General features: G+C 31.9%; 1 protein-coding gene and 1 long non-coding RNA gene across 5 annotated transcripts in view; one reads left to right on the top strand and one right to left on the bottom strand.

Moving 5' to 3' along the window:
• Nucleotides 1–6024, top strand: part of LOC106456924 — a 162599-nt gene that overhangs the window by 101049 nt on the left and 55526 nt on the right. The gene's annotated exons all lie outside the window — the stretch shown is intronic.
• Nucleotides 1–6024, bottom strand: part of LOC111085203 — an 18926-nt gene extending 12902 nt beyond the window's left edge. Inside the window, exon 1 of the long non-coding RNA XR_002610037.1 lies at nt 5950–6024. This is a non-coding gene — a long non-coding RNA (uncharacterized LOC111085203). The remainder of the gene's footprint in view (nt 1–5949) is intronic.

Genomic DNA, 6024 nt, shown 5'->3' with positions numbered 1-6024 from the left:
GCTCAACATCATGAAAATTAAACCATATTTTCAATAAGCAATCCTGAAAAATATTTGGGAGTGCTTAACTTTTTCCCAGGTGTATAGTTTTACTTTTTTTTTTTGAAGACCAACGACGAACCATTGGTAAACCTTATTATTCTTACAAAAAGCGTGTATGAAAAAAAAAGATATGGTCAGATGGTTTTTAATAAAATAGCTGTAGTCATAAATAGTTTTTCCACTTATCTTCCGCGTCATGGTTTAAATTTCAAGTTACAGTCGACGATAAGTTTACGAACACATATGGCTATAATCCATTGTGCAGCTTTACGCTAAAGCAGCAACAACTGCTTGAACTTATCATCTTTTCATGAACACTTTTTTTGTGTTTATATCATTAAATTATCAAATGAAGAACGCCAAATTTTTTATCATCTCCAAATGTATCTGAAAGGAAGCTAGATATAAGGTGTGGTGACAGTAATTTAAAGAAAAGCCATTATATAAATAAATCATACGTTTTGGAATAGTCATGAATTAAAGAAAATGATCTAATTACCAGTTACAGAGGTTCATCATAATCAAAATATATTAGTTGAACCAGGTGAAGTCCATTCAGCTGATTTTCCAACCAAATAAAGAAAATCAAATACTGGCACATGTATGAATAATTTACGTTTCTGCTAATTATTTTTTTATAGAATCTACCAAAATTGAGTTTACAATTAACTATAATTCTAACTATTTCTCGATGGGTACATATTCGTTTTTAAAAAGCTATAGCAATGTATACTGTTGGATAATGATACTTCGCAAAAATGATGCTACGTGTCCCGTGCTGCCTTTGGAACTACTTCTTCGATCGTCCATCATGTTCATTCATATTTCAGTGATAACGTCCTATAGCCCCAAACCATAATTTTTATTAAGCGTCACAAGCTTCTACAAACAATATGACATTAATCATAGACACCACTTCGTGAACAACTTTACACAATCTCTCAACTGTGGATGAACATGAAATAAAACTAGAAGCACTAAGGTTCACTATAACAGCATCATTGGTCTTGACAGGTATGTGGTCGAAAGGGATTGTAGTGATTCCGTTTTCTTCGATCATCTTTTTCATAATATCCCTCCAGTGGGTAAGCGGTAATTTTACGAACCTACAACGATCCGGGATTCTATTCCCCGTGGTGGACAGAATGGAGACAGCTTATTGTGTAGCTTTGCTCTAAAATAAACAAACAAAAACTCATAATAACAACCACTGATTTAGGGGTATAGCTGGAAACTTCTGAAATTTTAGCCTTGTAAGATCACGGCATCTTGCTAACAATAGCAGGAGACATGCCCAGCCTTATCGCGTAGGCTTTGCAAATGAGAGTAGAGGCACAACAGAACGTTTAAGAAAGCACTGAAGTCTGCAATTCGAACTTTTTCCTTTGCGGAAGAATACTTAAGTCCCCTTTCTTCATGGTATTGTACCCTTTGCATCTATCTCATTTATCAATCTATCTCATTATACAATTATGCTTCAACGGAGAAGACTATGACATATTCCATTAGCCATAAGTCTGTCCCTGACAGTGCTGCAGGTTGAATGGTTGGGAATGTTTCATGCATTAGGTATACATATGCTAAACATATCGTCTTTGGCGCCACGTCTCGCAACTTCAATGTCACACCACTGTATTATCTATCGTGTGCATCTCGTTCTTATAAAGTGCGATGAACTCTCTACACAAACGTTGGTTTTTTGACTTTGAATCATTATATCTGATACTGCACAATAGGCTAAGAGAAAGCAAAATATTAATGATTGTATGAAATGAGTTTTTTATTGTCAAATAATATAATTTGTTGTTTAAAGAATCACGTTGTTGATGATGATTTTATTCAATGACCTCGTTGATGGGATCACATAGAAATCTATACCAGCACTTGTTACGACTCCCTTTCTGTGTATCTGGGTATGGGGGGATAGGTGAAAACATTATTTAAGGAATGACCAATAAATATTCCCCACTTTAATAATAATGACCTCCAAAGTATCACGACTTTTTCCGCTCGATAAACCTAGTAATAACATATAAAGAATATCATATCTAAATTTAAACATTGATAGGCATAGTTGACTTTCTTAGTTCAACATTAGAAATACTCTCTGAATAGGAGCTACAATTTCCTGTGCACTTAATTCACGTTTTATTATCAACTGTTAACTGTTCAACTAATGATAAAAAACAATTATTGTATTGTTACCTATTAAACTAATGATAGGTAACAATTATTGTATTGTTACCTATTCAACTAATGATAAATAGCAATTATTGTATTGTTACCTATTCAACTAATGATAAATAACAATTATTGTATTGTTACCTATTCAACTAATGATAAATAACAATTATTGTATTGTTAACTATCCAACTAATGATAAATAGCAATTATTGTATTGTTAACTATCCAACTAATGATAAATAACAATTATTGTATTGTTACCTTTTCAACTAATGATAAATAACAATTATTGTATTGTTAATTATTCAACTAATGATAAATAGTAATTATTGTGTTGTTAACTATTCAACTAATGATAAATAACAATTATTGTATTGTTAACTATCCAACTAATGATAAATAGCAATTATTGTATTGTTAACTATCCAACTAATGATAAATAACAATTATTGTATTTCTATTGTATTGTTAACTATTTACTAATGATAAATAACAATTATTGTAATTCTATTGTATTGTTAACTACTTACTAATGATAAATAACAATTATTGTATTTCTATTGTATTGTTAACTATTGAACTAATGATAAATAACAATTATTGTATTTCTAAAGAAATGTATTATCATCAAAAAATGTTCCGCCATGGTTAATTAAGTATCATTCATATTCATTGCACTTGTTCCACTACAAAAACGTGTTAGAGAGCGTTGCAGTGTTTAATAGTAAGTATTAACGCATTAAACGCACAGTTAAGAATAATTAAAGATTGCCCCTTCTTCCTACGTTTCAGTTCTGTCTACAATAGGTTTTTGAGGAGAACGTTTATCATGAGCTAACAATTTCCTGTATATTATGTTCTCTTTTTTTTTCTTTTTTTTACTATTTTGTGCTAATCACTTAAATATATATATTTATATCATTAAACACTTAAATAAAATAAATGGTCTCATTTAACTATTACGCAAATAAGTGAATAAGACTAATATCGTACTAACAGAAAGGACTTGGTGCTCTGATATCAATTCTTGTCATGCTTAGTAGCCTATACAATCACATAAGTCTAATTATTAACTAGCTACTATTTTTATCATTATTATTCTTACTAGGTACTAATTACTTACTAATTTATAACCTGTGTCCCGGCTGTTTATCTCTTGCCTTCTTCTGGGAGGTCATAAGAGGGACTTTTTTAGTGGTGGTAACAGCCGGGATTCCAGCCTAAATTTTTCGATAGAACGATTGGCTTGCTATTCACTCATACAACGCCTCTCCCATTAGGCCTTCCATCTGCTAATTCTTTAAATGTTTACAAAAGGAGTGTCTAGATTATGTTGGCTTCTGTGTTAGATTTACTGAATATATTGTCAGTTAGATGGATATAGAATATTTCTCTTATTTTCATCATTGTGTGGTTCATATCCCAATATTTTTGTACTAGAACATTTTATTGTATTACCTTCTCCGGTATGATGTTTCATACTATTTCAGATAAATCGGCATGACAAAGTTTCGATTGTCCGTCTGTTATGCCCCTGAATTCTACCTTTTGTGGATTACAAAGTCTTAGACACCATATTCACAAGGGATGTTGTAAATTATGTGTTTGCTCTCCATTGAGCCTCTGGGTGATTTGGTGTGTACTAGCTATGATCGTATTGTGGTTTAATTTCTGAATACTGTTTTGACTTTATGCTACTTGAACAATTATGTATATTTGTTCAAAGATATTTAATGTCCACTTTTCTTCCTGCTTATTTTTGATGTTTATCTTTTTATTTATTTATTTTCCAAGTGATCCTAGTAAAAAAGGATTAAAAAAAGTACACCAGTTTCAGAAGTAAAACTATGAATTCTATGAATGAAGATTAAGTCAGTTTTGTGAAGAAACAAAACAATAGATGATGGAAAATAGGAGATTTAGTCTGCTGAATAGGTATACAGAAAAGTAGTATATATATGTGTGTGTATAATGGATTAATTTCGTGAACAGCCTGGTAGATGAACAACGTATTGTTGAAGGTTATTGGATTGTTTGAAGAAAAAAAATAATGGATGTAAAGTAAGAAGTAAAATAAGAGGGATTCAGGTTTAGATCAAACTGACGAATGATAATAGTGAACGAAAAAACAGAGAATCGCTTAAATATCAAACTGGTGAATAATTCTGAGAAATGGAAAAGTCATTGATTAATCAGTGGATAATGAGAAATAAAGAAGAATGGATCATCAAAAATAAAGACTGGTGGAAGATAAAAAGAGTTTGGTTTGAATTTCGCGCAAATCTACACAAGGGCTACCAACGCTAGCCGTTCCTAACTTAGCAGTGTAAGACTAGAGGGAAGGCAGATAATCATCACCATCCACCGCCAACTCTTGGGCTACTCTTTTACCAACTAACACTTGGATTGTTCGTCACATTATAGTGCCTCCATGGCTGAAACGGAGAGCATGTTTGTTGGGACGGGGATTCGAGCCTGCGACCCTCAGATTGCGAGTCGAGCGTCTTAACCACTAGGCTGTGATAAAAATAGAAACGGTAGCTTAACAATTTACCTTGAAAAACAATGTAGCGTGGCAGCAAAAGAGTGAATCAATTGTAGGCCAGACCGATGAATTTTGATAAAAGGTAGAAGAAGAATGAGTTGTTTTTCGCTGACTGGTGGATGAGTTTATTGAAGAAAAACTAGAGTAGAACGTTAGTGGCATAGTGATAGGTGAGATGGTATTTTGGTTTTATGGACCGACTAGTGCATGTAGAAGGAGGTAAATTAAACAAATTTGATGGAGTAACAGATAAATATTTTGTTTATTATCCAAGTAACAGAAAAAGACCAAGTAACCTATCTTGGTTCGAAGCTATACCTGTGATAAGTGTAAAAGAAAAACATTCTCAGTCATCAGGCTTGAAACACAAAATAATACCCTTGACCATTTTTATATAAAGTGGATATATTATTTCAGAAAAATATATACTATATTGTGACAGTCTAAATCGTTTTATAATACAAACTTATTGAACCCAGTTTTATTACTGAATTGGTGTTTGAAATATACATATATATACATAGATAAATGTATGTTTGTGCTTGTATTTATTTTTCACCATAAAAAATTTATTTTTATTTAAAATTATAAATTCCCATCGTCTTGGCGGTTGTCAGCAACTCTTACTTTATGTTGAGATTTGAATATTCGTAACGCCCGCTGAAAAGTTTGTAATATATATCTTTAATTATACACTATACTTCAGAAAATAAACTGTATTATATTTTGGTTCAATTTAATTTTCGTAATGTTTCCCCATTACGGCTTCATCAGGAGAAATGATTATTGTATTCCCGCTCATATAGGCCTAGCACAGTGAGAGATTTATAAATATATTAGTCTTATGTATGAATGATCTGCATTCGTGTTATGTTTAAATTTAAAATTCTTGGAAGCCATTGATGGCTTTAATAAATATATCTTAACTTGAATTTTAATTCTTTATTATCGGTCTAATTGTGATGTAATATCACACACACACTACTCTTCAATAGATCATGCTATACTAAATTAAAGCTTTATACATCATAATAATACAATCGTTGACAAAAGTCATATAAACTGCTGTTGTGAGAGATTTAGATACAAATGTGCGTGCTAAACAATAATAAATTGCATGTCATAACAGTACCGTTGGATAAAACATTATTGGAAGAAACAGTAGAATGTACTGTTACGACAGCGGAAGTCACACGATGTTGAGAGCATGCGCGCTGGAGTTTCTGGAAGGATCAAGAATTTTTCTGGCAACT

This window comes from Limulus polyphemus, unplaced genomic scaffold, assembly GCF_000517525.1.
Source record: "Limulus polyphemus unplaced genomic scaffold, Limulus_polyphemus-2.1.2 Scaffold272, whole genome shotgun sequence".
NCBI classification, from domain to species: domain Eukaryota; kingdom Metazoa; phylum Arthropoda; class Merostomata; order Xiphosura; family Limulidae; genus Limulus; species Limulus polyphemus.
This window is presented reverse-complemented; position numbering and strand designations above follow the sequence as displayed.